Consider the following 17,510-nt stretch of genomic DNA (forward strand, 5'->3'; position numbering starts at 1 on the left):
AAGGGCATCCTTGAAAAAGAGAGCTTGCTCTCAATGGCCTTCCCTGTATAACTAAAGGTTTGAATGAATAAATGCATGAATGAAAAAGAAAATGTAGAGGGGTTACAATTACCATGTGGTTCATCATTACTGCAGTATGCTGATGATTTAATGCTCTGTTCTCCAACAAACCAGGCCTGCGAAACAGACACAAGAGCTCTCCTGAAACACCTGGCACAAAGTGGTCACAAGGTCAGCTCATCTGAATTACAATGGGCATCACAGAGAGTGACACCAGAGGGCAAATCCCTCTCTCCCAAACAAGCAGAAGCCTCAAACAAAGAAACAGGTTATGAGTTTCCGAGGCATGACGTCATATTGCAGACAGTCGATATCTTCCTATGCAGAAATAGAGGCTCCACTCTCAGACTGATAAAGCAGAGACAGCATTTAATCAGCTCAAAACAATGTTACAACAGGCAAGTTGTTGATGAAAAGTTTTATATATTATCTGTTTTGTTACAGGAGCACGGCAGATGCAGAACGCCAACAAAATGCTTGAGAGCAGTATTAGCCAACAAGTATTACTCTGTCTGTCAGACTCCTGACACCAGGAGACTGGGCCGTGGGGAAGGACTTCAGGAGAAAACACTAGAAGCAGAGGAGGTGGAACGGACCTTTTCAAGTGCTGCTGACAACTGATAAAAGTCCACTGCAGTCACCACGTGGGTCCACGCCCGCCAAGAAGATACTGGAGCCATTTGACAACTTCTCTACAGACGTTCACCAGACCTAGCAACTAGAGCAACAGAAAGTGGGAGATACTCTGTCGCCTGCGCTGACCTCCGTGCACATCTGTCTCACTTGGGAAATTGCATAGGTAACCACCTTCTGTGTGTAGCAAAAGGAGGGATGGGATACCTCTAGGGCCCGCTTGTCTCCTAGCTACAGCCTGCACACTGAAGGAGTAGGGAACTGTACAACAACTTAGTGATGACAATGGCACCGCCTGCTGGACAAAACAGACCATGGCACCCGTTTAGACACAGGATACAGCCTCAGAAGAGGCATGTGCTGCCTGCTGCTGCTATCTGTTGCGATCATCTTTTCCTATATGAAAGACCATGGCTAAGGATCATCTTTGTATGTGCAGTCATAGGGATGACATGTTGCATGGACATCCCCCCATCAGGCTGTCAAGGACATAACTGGACCTAGAGACATCCTACAGGCCCAAGAAGAACAGACAAACAGACTGGCTGTGGGGTTTAAAGGGGTATTGCTCAAATTGTCACACCATTGTGGATTGTGTTAGTTATTTTGTTCAGACTCTCCTGCTGCGTTATTCCCTTAGTCAGAAGACAGAAGATGTAGAGCTAGCATGGTGCAGAGCTCTGTCACATCTGTGATGTTATCCCAGGGTGATGAACCAGTGTCCAACCCCCCTGGATCTCTTTCCAACACCTGACTCGGTTTCTCCATATCTAGATGGATTCCCCGATTACACCAAAGTGTAAATATCTGTATGACACCCCTCCCACTTGCTCTCAAATTATTACTTAATTTTTTTCTGTTTTGTAACTTAACAAAATAAAAAGTAGCATCATTAACAATTAAAGAAATGTGCATTTTGATGTGTTTGCTGTCGAGGTTTTCTTTTCATTTAAAAAATAAGATTAAAAAAAATGTATTTGCCCAAACTGCATGCAAGTGTATCATTTCAGACTAATTTAAGAAATACATGAATTTGGTGGGTGGTAGGCAACTTTTTAGAATTCTAATAACTCCATGAGGGACAGCTGAGTTACAAAAAACCTGAGAGGGCAGATTATACAGTCTATTAACGGTAATTCACGTGGAAAACTAATGGAATTACTTACTCCAGAGATTTGATGTATTCATTACTCATGTTATAATTGCATTGATGTGAAAGTAGCTAAAGAAATGTTTGGAGGATGCGGGCATCGATCCCGCTACCTCTCGCATGCTAAGCGAGCGCTCTACCATTTGAGCTAATCCCCCGTATCGGAAGCTTTTTCATATATGGAAAGTACCCGGATAGAATGTCGAACCGTCTTCTATATATTTACATTTATTTATTTGGCAGACACTTTTATCAGGAGCCACTGACAAGCAAGAGACATCACGGAAGCTCCAGTGCAGTAGGAGACCTTTAAGTTACTTTTCTACAAACCGCTAATCTGTTTTCTCTTAACGTATAAATCTTAGTGGGCAGACAGTTTTTTTATGACACGTTCTTGTTACCAAAGCACTCATTAGATTACGGCAATTAAAGGAGCAAAGATACAAAGTCACCAGCTGGGAGACAGTCATTTCGGCGTGACGGAGTCTTGTAAGGCACAAGAACCAGAGCCATGGCCCTGACAATACGATACGTGTAAAAGCGACGATTAAACACGTTTCTCAAAGGAAAAATGTCTTTGGAGGATGCGGGCATCGATCCCGCTACCTCTCGCATGCTAAGCGAGCGCTCTACCATTTGAGCTAATCCCCCACGATGCCGTTTAGCTCGTGACGTCATCCTATATAGGTGATTGGTATATATATATGGTTGGCGGCTTCCTAGTATTTTTCGATGTGATGAGTGAGAACAGAGACAGTAAAGACGATTTACAGTATAGAGGATCTTTGGTAGTACTTTCCAAAGGTTCGGGGGGTGTGGTCTGCAGTGCTTAACATTTCTGACTGGTCGCGTCCTCGCTGCATTTTATTTCATCCACGATGTTTAAAAGTCAATTTTTAAAAATTATCTTTTGTGTGTGTGTGTGTGTGTGTGTGTGTGTGTGTGTGTGTGTGTGTGTGTATATTGGAGCTTGGGATCACAAAGTTGCTTGTATGGGACCTAACTTGTTGTTATCTGAATGAATAGCTAGTTACAGCCAAAAGTTTTGGATTGTGTTTGTTCATTACACCATACAAGAGAAGATACACAACTGCACTTTTACCATATCAACTTTATGTATATGTCAGCATTGTGTTTGCAGCTTTTTCCTTTGCCCTCAAGTGACCAAACATCAGTTAATGTAGCTTTAAGCTAAATCGAAAAAGTAGTAGAAAATATATATATATATATATATATATATATATATATATATATAAGACACTGGTTGCAGTGGGATTGGACGCCACAAAGCTCTTCTCAATAAGTAGATAGCATTTTTTATTGTCATGTCTGTCTCATGACAATGAAAAATGCTAATATCAAGCACAAAGGGTCAGTCTATTTGGGGTTAGGTTAAAATTATAGCAAAGACAGACAGAGAGAGAGAGAGGAGCAGAGGATAGTAAGAGTGAAAAAAAAACAGCATGAAAAGAGACGAGAACAAAAGAAACAAGACAATTCCCCCATGTGTCTGTTTTTCTCCTCTCTTTATTCTTCAGTCTGTGCTAAAATTGTTGTGTTCTCAAGTGGTCTGGCAGGGAGTGCTGGGAATTTTGATCTACAATACAGTATAAGCAGCTCCATCTGAAATTTCTGTGTGCTCCAACCTCAGTAACTCCTCCACTGTGTCAGTCACTGCTCTGTGTTTTGTTTTTACATATAATCATGTTTCCAATTAACCAATTCTGTAACATTCTATACCTCATTTTATCGGCCAAAATCAACCCACTCTGCTTTTCAGGCATGGACTGAACTATTTCATTTCACTTTACCCATGTGATTTGAATTAATTATGCTTCTATAGCCGGTGGCTTAATGGAACAACCTATAATGTCAGGGTACAAAAACATCAGATATTGTTTCATAATGTTGAAGTCCATCCAAGTCATGCAAAAATACACAGAGAACAGATGCTATATAGTATTGTAATGGGCTGGGTCACATGTTAATGAAACTGTGTTACTGTCTTAAGAATGTTATATTTAGTTAAGGTAGAAAGGACTTGTTATTGCAGTTACTGAGTTTTCCAGATTGTCAGTGAATGTGTGTTATGTTTAAAGGCTGTGAGGCCTGTCGGTCATCGCAGCTACCTATGAAAGTGATTTGTGTGTGAGATAACGCACCTGTGATTGGTAGAGAGGGAGGAGGACAAGTTGTTGTTCATTCTTGGGAGCAAGTTTACGCTGTAAAACCAGCTAAGTTTGTTGTTTTGGCGTTGGCCACGTCCCACGGTAGCCTGTGTTCTTTGGATGAATAAAGAGCTGCTGAATAAGCTAACAACCCATAGATTCATTATTGAGGGTTGCTACAGTATTGAAGAAGAGCAAAGAAAATATGGACTGGTGCCTCAAATCATAAATTAAAATATGGGTTCAGATTGCTGTCCCAGGCACCAAAGGGAAATATACATTTTTGGCATCTCTTGACAAGACACTCATTCAAGACTGTAATTAAATGACATGGTGACAGGGAGGACAATTAACTGTCTTGCTGATAAATGATGAGTTTTGGGGAACTCTGTAATTCATATGGATTGGGTGCAGAGGTCTGAACAGACCATCCTGCATTAGTTCAGGACATTCATTGGCCTGAAACACAGATGTGAGCTTGAGGAAAAGTGAATTCCCCCCTCTGATCCCAAGGCCCGTCAGCTGACCACCACACTCTCGTAAACCAGAGCCAGGCCTCTGCCGCGCCTTTGATCACCTTACACCTTGAAGAGCTGCCTCACATTTATCACCACTTTAAAGGGGCGTTCGGAGATCTGATGATCCGCTGCATTCCTTGTTTGTTCCATCATCGTGTTTTCTCAGAAGGAGTTCGTATTTCTTAGTGTAACGCATTGTATTACAAACAAGTATCAGCTTTGGAACATTGGAAAAGAGGGTTACCTGCTATTGAATGTGCACTGTTTACATAAGAGATATACAATATCAAAAACTAATACATTTCTTTCTCATTATTTGTAACTGTTGCTGCTTCAGTAAAAATATCAAAACTTAAAGCTGCACTACACAATACTTTTATATTAGCAATGGATCACAGTGTTTGATGTGAAAGGAGGTGCTTGTAGTTACAAACCCACAGAGGATTATCACGTCTGTAGTTCCCTGAAGCTCTGGAGCATTTAAGTCTTTTAGATGATTATTTTTCAAGTCTTACAAGTTTTCTGTTTTGGTTCACTCTCACTTCTCTGCTCAGCCTTGTTTTCAGTTGCCAGCAGCTGTTTATCTCTGATAAGCCCACTACATGCCACGATACCAGCATCTCACAAACAAAGTCAGCAGCTAGCTGTTGAGCACAGCGCAGCGTTTAGCAGAATAAGATATTCCCCTGAGCAGTTGGAAAGGACTAAAAGAGAACGAAAAGGAGAGCCAGGTAGAAAGAAACATAACTGCCAATGAACCCTTAAGTTGCTCTATATGAGCTGGATGTGTAATTAGGAAGCGAATTGCTAACACATCATCCATATCATCTTTACAAGGTGACAATATGTCAGTAAGGTTGTTTCCACACCCGAATGTTTTATGCACATTTTCAATTTGCACAAAAAAATGGAGGAAAAAAAGCATAAAGGCTGAGGTTGAAAAATGATGTAATGACTAAAGGGATGAAAAATGGCATCGTATTAAAACTTCAGATCTGTCTGGACCAATAAAGAGACTTTAATTACTAACATTCACATAACTGTAGTGGACACGCTCTCATTTATATTTTTTTGTCAAAATTCTCAAATTTTGTTTCAAATTTGCATTAAAATTGGATGGAAACTTAATTACTGGTGCATTTACAGTTTTTTGTGCCCTTCACAATTATCTAAAAAAAAAAGAAAGGATCAATCATTTTACTTTCATGACTGAAACAAAGTTTCCAAACCTCGGTAAAGTGCGCACCATTCGACATGAGCAGTAAGAGTATGTTTAAAAAGTATGACCCCACTTTGGCTTTTTCAATAAAAACCCCTGGTGTGTGTCTTTACAGATCCCGGCTGGCGTTTCCTCAGCGGTGTCGTTTAGAAGCAGGAAAGATGGAGGCATTCTTCCTCCCAGGGCCTCCTGTTCTTTCTTTTCCTGTCCTCTTTCCACTCTTGCTCTAAATCACCGCGGCAGGACCTGCAGGGGGCAGAGGGGAACATAAAATATGCAGCTCTGACATGCATGAAAGACTGTGATGGTGCTGCTCAGTGCAGGAGCTGAGGCAAGACAGATACAGATGAATAAATGGATGAGGGTAGGATGGATGGATACCCTGAACTAATGTCCCCCCCCCCGGAGCCGGACATGTGTAGGGGGAAACGGGGAAATGTGAGGAAGCCTGTTAGTCTTCCTTTCAAACAATGCTTCAACTACATTTCTAGAGTTTCAGTAAAGCTTTATGGCATTTTAAGGTCTGGAAAGTTCAAGTAATTGTTTCAGATGTGAAAGTTATTAAACAGATGGAGCGTAGACAGTGTTTGCAGATATATTTTAGCCTGATTATAATCCAGAATAATGGCGCTTGCCAGATACGAGCATACAACAAGTTCCAGAGAGCGTTTTAAAATAATATGATTGATAATGTAAATGATGTAATCTGAATTGTTCTGCTAAACCTTCCCATCAGGTTCTCCACGGAGCACGAGAAAAACGCTGGAAGTAATTGGCAAATGCTGTTGGGCCCAGGTCTGGTTTGAATCACCTTCAAAAACACACCACTACTTCATCCTGGAGCTTCGCGGAGCCTTATCATAACTCGCCGCTTTTGTTTTTAAAGGCCCATATTTGCATTTTCACTTGCTGCCTCCTTTCACCAGGCAGTAAAAGGTCCCAGGACAGATTGGGCGATCAGTTAGGACAGGAGCAACACTTTCAGACAGCCCATCGTGTGTGAGTGTGAGTCTGAGTGCAAAGAATGACGCTTCACATTAACGCTAAGACACCTGGTATATTGTGAAAGAGATATAAGCGCACAGATATGAAACACCACTGACAGTTTTATATTGCTTCAGTCGAACATAAAAGCGACTGCAGCACAGATGATTTGAACAAGGTGAAGATCAATTGGAAGAGTTACTAACATAAACTGCCAATAGATATAATATCAGATACAAGGTCAAACTATTATTGTGATGTATATACTGTATTACAATAGTCTTTTATAGACTATCATGTCTTTTTCAATGGGTTAGTAACTTTAGCTCTGCTGGTAATGGTGCACCACGTTGGTCCACCTGAAACGCCTCAGCAACTGTTGAGGGATGCGCCACATGGTCCTCAGAGGATGGATCCTGGAGACTTCAGTAATCTTTTGACTTTCATCAAACTCCACTATTTGGTTTTTTACTTTTTTTACTTTTGCGTGAAATATCTCAACAAAAACTGGATGGATTCATGAAATCTGATACAGATACTAAAGGTCTCCAGATGATGTATTGTACTGACATCGGTGATTCCCTGACTTAGATCTAAAGCCACTGAAAGGTCTAAATCTAAATGGGTTTAATACTTTAGCTTATGACCAAATACCTGCAAAACTAATGATATTTCCATCGGCAAAAAGATGCTAAACTAAAGTTGGATTTGCACTTGAAGCCACTGTGAGTCCTGCTGTGGATACATTTGGCGTAGGTTTTGATTTATAGTTGAGTATCAGATTTCACTCCTTGATAAGACCACCGCTAACTGTATTGTACATAATCAGGCCATGCCATGCTTTAATTATATTCCCCACTGTAACTGTCTTTATATTGTTTCATTCAATTTGTAATATAGAGCTGTGACGTGTTTATAGGACTGGGGTTATATGCAGGTAACATTATTTCTGTCTTTATGCTATTTCTTTCATCATGATAAGAGAGTGATGATTGTGTTCAGCTGCAGGTTTATGTCTCTGTTAGACCTGCATTACTGGAAAGGAGACCCCCACTGAGTCACCCTTAAACTTCCCTAAAGTTGTCTTTATTAACAATCCCCACCTACACCTGCAAGCAGCCCAAACTGACCAATCACAGGTCCGGTGGTCACCACATTGGTTTTTTCCATAGGTACATTTTTGAGAAGCAACTCCATAGCTATGGCACAACCCATAAATGTGCAACTATAAATTCACCTTAAGATATGAACAATAAATATTACATAAAACATCAGCAGGTTCACATTGTCATTGAGTATTAGCACTCAGATTTTAGCATTTACTCCACAGCACCCTTATATTGTATAACGTGCCTGTCGTCTTGTTTGTCATTCACTTGCATTACAGTCACAGTTACAGTTATTACATTGATCTCTGTGATCTCACTATGTGTAAAGATTAGCTCCACCCCCCATCCACCACCATTGCTCTATCAAAACCGCTCTGAAGAAGGAAGTCAACAGTGCCATCTCGTGCAGTTAGAGAAAAGTAGAAATTAGCAATCATATTGCTTCACAGCGCTTATACAGGGCAAACTGAGTGTCTGGCTCACAAAGACCAGTATCCTGGTCACCTTTCAGAGACTTAGATGTATGCCTATAGCACACACCTGACTGAGCATTAAGTATTTTTTTAAAGTATTCATTTAGGGAATAATAATGAATGAAAAGTATAGAAAACTTTTTCGACCACAGTGTGATTGTTTGGATATAAAACAGATGAACTAAGTCGTGAAGAAGCTGTTACATACATGTCAGGAAGTCCCCTTAAGGAGATTTACAGTGTTAGACAGAGAAATAAATTTTGTTTTATCGTACATTATCTACAGATGAAATCATCATGATTTGATTTTTAACAACTATATTCTCACCAGCTAACGTTCTGTTAGAAACCATCCTGGTCATCCAGTCTGGCCTGAGGTGTATACCGTGTCTGATGGCTCCATATTTAATTAAATGGTGAAGTTCGAAATGCACCAAATGAGAAGAAGTTAAACTGTTCATAAAGATTTTTTGGGCCTTTGTTTGGCAGTATAGAGAAAGAAAGGAAACGTGGGGAGAGGCAGTGGGTGAGCACGGTATGATCCGCCAGAAAAGGTTGACAGCCAGAATCAAAGCGGGGGTGCTGTAGTTTTGTGGTATGTGCTTTAAACATTAGGCAAAGACCAGAAAAGAACCTTTTAAAAATGTCTCCAGTAGTTTGTGGTTGATGGACCTTGAACTACATGTGGCACATGGTAGCTAACGACAACGCCTCCGTTCTTAGACCCTGAAAAAGTGAGTTATTGGAGATTCAAGGTTTTCACCTGACAGGCGACCATAACTTTCAAGTGACCATTGCCCCCCAAAAAAGAAATAGGACTGTTTTTCAAACTGTCACCATGGCGGCTCAGAGGAAGTGTGGAGTGATTATACTGCACTACAGGGAGTGAGCTTCAAGCTCTGGGGTTTTTTACTGGGGAGGACATAGTGTGAAATGTGTTGGCTGTGTGCATGTGTGTGTGTGTGTGAGACATGTGTATAAAAGTGTGTGTTACATTGTCTGTCATTGTTACTTCAGGTCTCGGTAAGCTATGCTTTGTTGGTGCTATTACAACTGTTTGTTTTTTTTTGTTTTTGTGTGTGTGTGTGTGTCTGTGCGTGCGTGCGTGCGTGCGTGTTTGTGTGGCAAATTAACTTCTGTCTCGTTCCATTTAGTCTTGGGCCTAAACATTCATGACAGCCCCTCACTGTTGCTGCTGACCTCCACAGCCAGCAGCCTTCAGCTTGTGATCCCCGACCAGCAGGAGTCCTCTTCTCAGCACAGCAGGGAGAAGCAGCTACTGAAGCCGCAGTCACACACTTATAATGACCAAACTGGGCTCGAAGGCCTGAAATGAAGAGGTTCTGTTGCTCTGTTACTCGTAGTTTTAAAGTTAAATTTGAACCTGCGCTGTCTCACAGTGTGATCTGCTGTATATGTGCCCAGACCAACAGAAGCCATCATGGGACATTTCAGCATGGAAAATAATGCAGATGACTGTCTTCACTGATGAGAATTACTGGAGGAATTACTTCTTCCCTTTGTTTTCTAAGTATGGTATCGCTAATAATCGTTTCACGACAGAGTTTCAGTTTGCAAAACTCTCCTTACCTTAAAACACAAAATGCTGTCCTAGCATATATAGAGCACTACATCACAATCTTCACAATGCAGCCACCTTGCTTATTTGTAGCTCTACACCGCACTGAATCAATTTAACACATTTGCAAGCATTTAGTTTATTTACTGTAACATTATCCAGCTGTGCAACATCGCAACACAATCGCATTGTAATTCCAAGAAACAAAGGGGGCAAATATTTCTTTTGTCTTCCCTCTGATTAGAAACGTTGCTACATATGGAGTGTCTGTTACTGTGTTCAGTGTTTTTCATCATTGCAGTGTGACTGTATTTTAGATCACTAGTCCTGTCACAATATGGCTGTATAGTTTTGTTCAAATCCAAACTTGCATAAAAAACGATATTTGTTACAGCAACAGTTACTGCATCAGTGCGTATCCTTTATAACAGACCATGTTATATAGTTATAGTTATACTGTATATCTGTTTTCAGAGAGGATGAGAAATGCAGAAATATGAATGTAATTTTTTTATTGGATTTTTTAATGCAGTTAAACACAGTTAGGGTTCATTCAAATGAACTAATGTTGGCTGGTGAGAGAGAGAGAGGGACAGGCATAGATGGGGTTAGTGGTTAGGGTGTATAGATAGAGTTATATGTGTTTTTCTTCTTGGTCTCAGACTTTTGGAACCCACTGTATATCATATGAACATATTGACAGGCTTCAGGATGGATATATATTTTCACAAGTCTACAATATAAGCATACATACATAAACATACATATTTGTATAGGTTAGACATACAGTATATATCAATATATGAAATTGTTCCAATTTCTAACAGGTTTCAAATATAATTTTTTGTATATGTTTTTATTTTATATTTACATATATTTCATAAATGGAAATTCATTATATGTACATATATTGCCTTTGCGTATGGGACAGGCTACTTCACAGCTATCACTGATCTTATCTCTGTCTATTTTAGCCATCACCTGACATAGCTATCAAATGTCTCCATCTGCCCCCCTTCATGTCGACCTGGCTGCGATCACGATGTAAATCAGTGAAACTGTTTACAGCAGCCGAGGACTTGGATGAAGACCTAGCTGGAATCCATGGTCCATGTCCTGTGAGCAGCCCCCTGAAGACAACACAATGAACAGTCTGACAGTAGCACCACAAACAGGTGTTAAACATTACAGTCATTTTTTTAAATGAGCCTCTTCAGAGCTATGATAAAGTCAGACTGAATGGTCGGAGACGCTGCACAGGAGTAAAATTGCCTGCTGAAGCATTTGGAAGCACAGACTTGTCATAAAGACAAAATGTAAACATAACATAGAGACCCACAAAGAAAAAAACAGCATGAGGCGTCAGCTGTGATGGCTATGTTGCTGTTCAAGTAGATAAAGCAGCACGATGGATTTTTCCAGACAAAGTGGTTATGAGTTACTCACAGGTAGTGACACTCCTGTGGCTGGAGATATAAGAGGCTTACAGCTAGCTCCCAAAAAATGGACAGCAGGGAATGGAGTATTAATTAAAGCTGCTCTATATTAATAACTGATCTTATGACCACTCATGTCACACAGAGAGTGATCACTCCAACTCCAACAAAGGTTTGTTGTGTTACCTGCTTTCTTATAGCTAATAAGTGCGCACAACTTCATCCAAGTTGGCTGGCTCAACTAAATCATACGACCCCAAATATTCCCACACAGGGAGTCAGGTGTCATCATATTTCTCAACTCAGCTGCCTGTCTGTTCTGCCTACATCATGAATGTTGTGGACCACAATACATCACATTAACAGAGCGTCATTGTCAGTTTAATAGAAAAAGGGTGAGTTGTTTTTTCACAGTATCAAAAATCAGAGTTTTGGGATTCATAAAAAACGTAGTATGCCTCAATATTATGATATTGCTCTGTATTCTACTTGCCTTGCACCAACAGACACAATTAGCAGCTAGCTGCTGAACATTGTGGAGTATTTAGCAGCTTAAGAGCCACATATTTTCTCAGGAGTTGGTGGAGACCCAAAGAGAACTAAAAGAAGATTGAATGTTGGACTTACATTCATCACATGGCCAGAAAATATGACTTCAAATGAATACTAATGTTGTTCAGTGTCTGCAAGATGTGTTAATAAGCCACTGTTTGGCAGCACAACATTATGAGTTGACAATATGTCAGTAAGTTTGTTTCCATTCACCTGCGTGCACTTTCAGTTTGTGTAATAGAAAGACGTGGTAGTGGAGTGGAAACAATTTAATGTAACATAAATCATAGAATTAAAATTCTCAGCCATCATTTTAACTGTCCAGCAACACTGACTCAAAATAGCATTAAACAATTGTGCATTTTTGCCAGCTGTATACAGTAATGTATCATGGCACTAAGTCATTGATAAAGTTAAATTTAACATTGACTAAGATCACAGACTAATGACCACAAACATGATTGACTGACTGCTGATCTTATCCTGCAGGTTGAGTGTGAACATTTGAGCAGTTAGAAAAATTCAACTTTCAGCTGCATCTCACAGTCTTCATTAGTGGAGTTAAGTTTGCTGACTTGTCCTGGAAGATACTTTTTTCAGCAGTGGTAGTGGAAGAGCAGTAGAGGACTCTTTTCACAGTCGAGAGCTGAATACCATAAAAGACAACACTTCTTATAATGCTAAATGAGTTTTAGAAACAACGATGGTGGCAGAAGTTAATAACGCTCTTGTGCAGATTAAATTCCTCTGTAAACATTCTCACTGTAGGTCATGAGCAATTGAAGTCAGGCCGAGGTCAAGTAAACACGTTAGCTGGATTGCTTCAGCTCCCCAAGTAGTCGTTGGCCACCTGCTGCTTGTCTGCATGGCTACTGGGCCTCTGGAACCATAACAGTGTTTCTGTTACTGACACTATGCATGCAAAACACATTTAATTCACACAGGCCTGCTTACAGAAATGTGCGTTCCATGTGCAACACATAATTTGTTAAACTTGTTTTGGGTTTGTTGCCTTATTCATCTTTGGTAATAAAATAAGTTAGATAAAGATGTTTGGACACTATAGCACAAATCTCTCCCACACTTATATAGACCTATGCACACCCGCACACACACACACACACAGGCGCTCTAACCTTGGCAGACACATCCATTAGACGGCCCCAGTGCTGCCGCCTGTGAAAAGTGAGATTCCCAAACTACAGTGTGAAATTAAAGAGAAGAAATAAGGTAATGTCAAAGGAATGTTTTACCATAACATTAGGCCTGTGGAAGGAGGTGATGACTCAGTGTGTATATTTCCCACCATCCAGTGAAGCATAAAGATGACTGAAGACAGTGACAGTGATGGACAAATTAAGGCATATAGGTTAAAGGGGAAACACAGTTACATTGCATTAACAAATTGTTTGAAGTAAAACTTTCAATGTTTTGAACCACTGACCCATTTTTAGTCTTTCACTTGAACCCCATCAGAAAAATTTATTTGAAATGCATCCGGTGTTTGGTGATTCAAAGGTGGTGATGTTATGAGAACAGTCCTTGATAAGTCAAACCACTCTGCCTGCCAGTTCTTGGAGATAAAAGGAAATCTTGTTCACAGATCATTGAACCCTGTCTATCTCTGACTTGTTGCTGAGGTCAAGGTGGCTGGCAGTCCAACTCTCACACAGCTGGCACACATACACACACAGTTATCTGCACTGGACACTCATTAAAGGAAAATTCTGGTATTTTTCAACCTAGGTTATAAGGCCCTGGTCACACCAACATGTGAAACTGCAAAATAAAGGAGAATCATTTTAAATTCCATGATTTCCACTAACAGACGTCAAGTAAAATCTTTTTTATGTTGAGTTCAATCTTGACCTGTAAACTTGAATCTATAACTATTAGCTAGATATTGACGACTCTAACAAGCTTGCAAAGACAATTAGCAAGGGGGTTAGCTTGTAAAAATGTATTTCCCCTCTTCAACTACTCTTTATTGAATGAAATGTGTATATATATATATATATATATATATATATATATATATGTATATGTAATGTATAATCTTATTAACAAAAACACCAGGAGGTAAAAATCTGTTCAGTACAGAGAAAATAGAGACAAGGTTCAGTGAGCTGTTCAGTTGCTGTCTCCGACTAGCATGACAGCAACTTGCTAGAGTTAGCAGTTAGCACGCTAGCTGCAGTAATTCACCAACTAGCCCTGCGAGTAGTCACATCACCAAGCTTATAGAACGAAATATTTTTATATATATTATTTTTATAAATATTTTATTAGGAGGCAACCACCCTGCTAAACAAGCTAGCTTGGCTAAACAAGCTAGCTGTTTAGCCAAGTCATAGCCATGTCTAGAGAAGAGGTCATTGTCTGAAAGGGGACTGTGAGATTCTTGCTTACATTTGATATATGGCACATATCATCCTTTAAGTGGCTTCCCACTCAAGAGATCTTAAGAAATGAGCAAAGAAAACCACAAGTATAAATAACTGTCTCCCACAGACAGTCCCTTTCACACTATTCTCTACAGTATAAACAACTTTTTCTTTCATCCATGGGATATACTGGAGTTGCTTTTCTTGATAATTAAAAGTGGTGAAGCCTGACACAGTGGTGTGTTGTTCTCAAACACACAGCCCTTCAGACTTCAATGCTCAAAACGGTGTGTTGAGGGCACTATTCATTCAGTACTGTTCATGTTTTTCCTTTCCATGAAATATCAGCTCTACGTTTCTCCCCATCCTGTTGGCTGCTGCTTTCTGTATGCTGTCAGAGCTGTGGGCGTTGAGGACGGTGGACCAATGTATGAATGCTGGGCTTTGTATGCTGGCACCTCTAGTGTTACCATTTAGGTGGAGGCATGAGAGGGGAAAAAACATAGGGTTCTCCTTACTACTCCCATATAAAGAGTTTACTTTTAATGGGGAATTCCAGACTGGTGCTTATGATTTTTAAACTTGAAATGAGTTTTGTTGAGCTCATTCACATGAAAGCACAGAGGGGAGCTGTGAAAGTTCTAGCTTAAAATAAAAAATAAGTTGTTGTAATTTGAGGTATAAGCAGTAGCAGCAATTTACATCTCACTAGTCTAAGCCTCTTACTTGGAGGGAAAATTTGCAGGAAGGGAGGTAGAGGAGGAGGGTGGGGGGCATAGAAAGGTCTTATTGGCAGGTCTGTGAGGGCCAATAACCAACTTTGCTACTAATCGTCAGCATACATATTCAGGTGGCAGTATCTGTTTCAGCTAAACAACCCACCTGGACCATTTTTAAGTGAGGGTGAACTCCCACATGCCTCGCCAGATCAATACACGTCAGCGGGGACAAAGAGCACCTTTTAGAAAACAAAAAATTCCAAGTAGCGGGAATCCGAAACAGAGGTAGTGTGGTGTTTGCTTTGGATGGGGTTTCACTGTTACACTGTTGCCTCCTCAGCTCAACCTGCTGCTGGAGGCAATGGGAGGTGTAGCTGGTGGTTTATAGGATGGTCTACTCCTACAAACACAAACATGCACACATAGAAAGAACCAACACATTTAAAGATATTTTCTCTCCCTTTTTTCATTCTTTCTCTCTTTCACACACACAAACACACACACACACACACCCACACACACACATAAAGGAGGGCTTTCTTCACTCAAGTCTTTTGCTTTTTTAACTCTTACTCTCATTAAAGTTCCTGCTGCTGCTGGTACATGAGGGAATCAGTTGAGCAGTCAGGTTGGTCCCAGTGCAGTCAAGCACAAATTTGGCCCCAGAAGACCCTAAATTCTCAAGGCTGGACATTCCCTTCTAGGGAGTTTGGAAGTAAGGCCAGCAGGGGTTTGGGATCACTTCAGTATTAAATTTTGACATTTTAAAATGGCATTATACAAGATTATTTCACTTTGGTGACGTTTTTGTAAGAGGATTATCTCTTTGATGTGTTGTCACAGTGAATACTGCATATTGTATCACTTTATCTCCTTTTCTATCTTCTTTTTCTCTTTTTTTTCAGATACCGTAGCCATAACAACTATCAATACCCTGTCATATTCTTCAGATTACCACTGATGTTGCTGTTGGAAACATAAAACATATGACTTCCTGTGGGGATTTCCCCTGTGAGGAACCTACCAAACACCAGACAGTAAATGTTTTCATGAACTGGATATAGGTAGAATCATATCTGTGTAATTCTAAAGTGTCACAGATATCAGTTTATTAATAATTAAAGTTATGATGGAAATTTTTTTTTTTTTACTTGCAGAGAACAGACTAAGCGCTTCTGACCTTCTGCTCTGACCCACAGCACACAGAGGTTCCTGTCCTTTGCTCAGAGACACTTCTGTGAGACAGATGTTTATCATCTGGTTGAGGAACAAGCTCTATGTCTGCACCACCCTCATCTTGTGTCAGGCAAATGCAAAACTTGGAGACAGGGCATAACAAGCCTTATCTCTCTTTTTTTGTTCAGAACCCAAACATTTGACCTTCCATCTCCATTTTTCTGCACAACACACAAAGCACAAATAAGTACTCAGCCTTTGGTAAGTAGCGTGCAGTGTAAATGTCAGAACAGGCTGTTATTCAGCCAAGATCTAGCTGTTGTTCTGAATTCAGACTGTTTTCCCTGGAGTACCAGCCTCTGAGTGAAAGTTCAAATGAAGGGCTGTTGCACTGAAAAAGCACCAAAATGGATCAAGTAAGCAGAGTACAGATAAAAGGTCTACTCAGTTTCAAACAAGAGTAAGGCTTAGTTTTTTTTTTCCCATGGGAGAGCAATGCAATGACAAACCAGCAACCGCAAGATGTGTGCAATTGCTGCAGACACATGGCAAACATTAAGTAGCAAGTGGAACATTTATAAATGGAGAAATTGTGCTAAACTATTGTTTTAATTTACTTATTCCAACCATGTGTGTGTTACAGTGTTGAACCTCTGGTTTAGGTTCGGGGTTAAAACCTCGCAGATGGGTGCAGGGCTGATGGACTCTTCTCTTCCTTTCAGTCTCTTCGTGTCTGTTTCTCTCTCCCCATCTGGCGTCCCCTGCAGATAGTGTGAGAAAATGTTTTTTACCTCTCAGTTACAGAGCACACTGAAATTACAAAAAAAACTTGTTAAGGTTATTTTACTTAACATTAAAGTGGTGTTGCTGAAGTTTAGCTTGGTAGTGGTTTCCAGTTTTACTGGACTATTACTGAGTGTGTCTGCAGGTTACACAACTCCAGAAGGCCTAGTGCTGCATGGTGTGTGTATCTGTATACATATATATAGATATATATATATATCTATATATATGTAATTGCACATACATATATATATATATATATATATATATATAATATATATATATATATATATATATACATGTGTGTGTGTGTGTGTGGCAAAGGCCCTGGTGCTTCAACCCCTGCGGTTTCTAATTCATTCTACCTCACATCCCCATAAACATCCTGCTGCAACTCCCTCGTGGTTTGTTTATGAGCCGAGTCTCTTCAAACAAAGCCCACACAGGAGGTCGATTCCATCTTATATGACGACAGGGGATTCACAACAAAAAGCATCACATCATTCACACGGTGAACCATCGCTAGCAGCTATTAAGCAGTTTACAAAGTGCCATGAAATAAAAAAA

The 17,510-nt window shown here is 40.1% G+C and overlaps 1 long non-coding RNA gene and 2 other non-coding genes across 3 annotated transcripts; 1 reads left to right on the forward strand and 2 right to left on the reverse strand.

Annotated features, from left to right (window-relative positions):
• Positions 1–1,928: 1,928 nt before the first annotated feature.
• On the reverse strand, positions 1,929–2,001 carry trnaa-agc (transfer RNA alanine (anticodon AGC)). Its single transcript has one exon. It is a non-coding gene; the product is annotated as a tRNA-Ala (tRNA).
• A 420-nt stretch (positions 2,002–2,421) lies between these two features.
• trnaa-agc (transfer RNA alanine (anticodon AGC)) lies at positions 2,422–2,494 on the reverse strand. Its single transcript has one exon. It is a non-coding gene; the product is annotated as a tRNA-Ala (tRNA).
• Positions 2,495–4,976: 2,482 nt separating this feature from the next.
• Positions 4,977–10,275, forward strand: LOC130187811 (uncharacterized). Its single transcript, XR_008830504.1, has 3 exons — positions 4,977–5,260; positions 5,864–6,186; positions 6,485–10,275. It is a non-coding gene; the product is annotated as an uncharacterized LOC130187811 (long non-coding RNA).
• Positions 10,276–17,510: the final 7,235 nt, after the last annotated feature.

The sequence above is a fragment of the Seriola aureovittata genome, chromosome 19 (genome assembly GCF_021018895.1).
Source record: "Seriola aureovittata isolate HTS-2021-v1 ecotype China chromosome 19, ASM2101889v1, whole genome shotgun sequence".
Classification (NCBI taxonomy): domain Eukaryota; kingdom Metazoa; phylum Chordata; class Actinopteri; order Carangiformes; family Carangidae; genus Seriola; species Seriola aureovittata.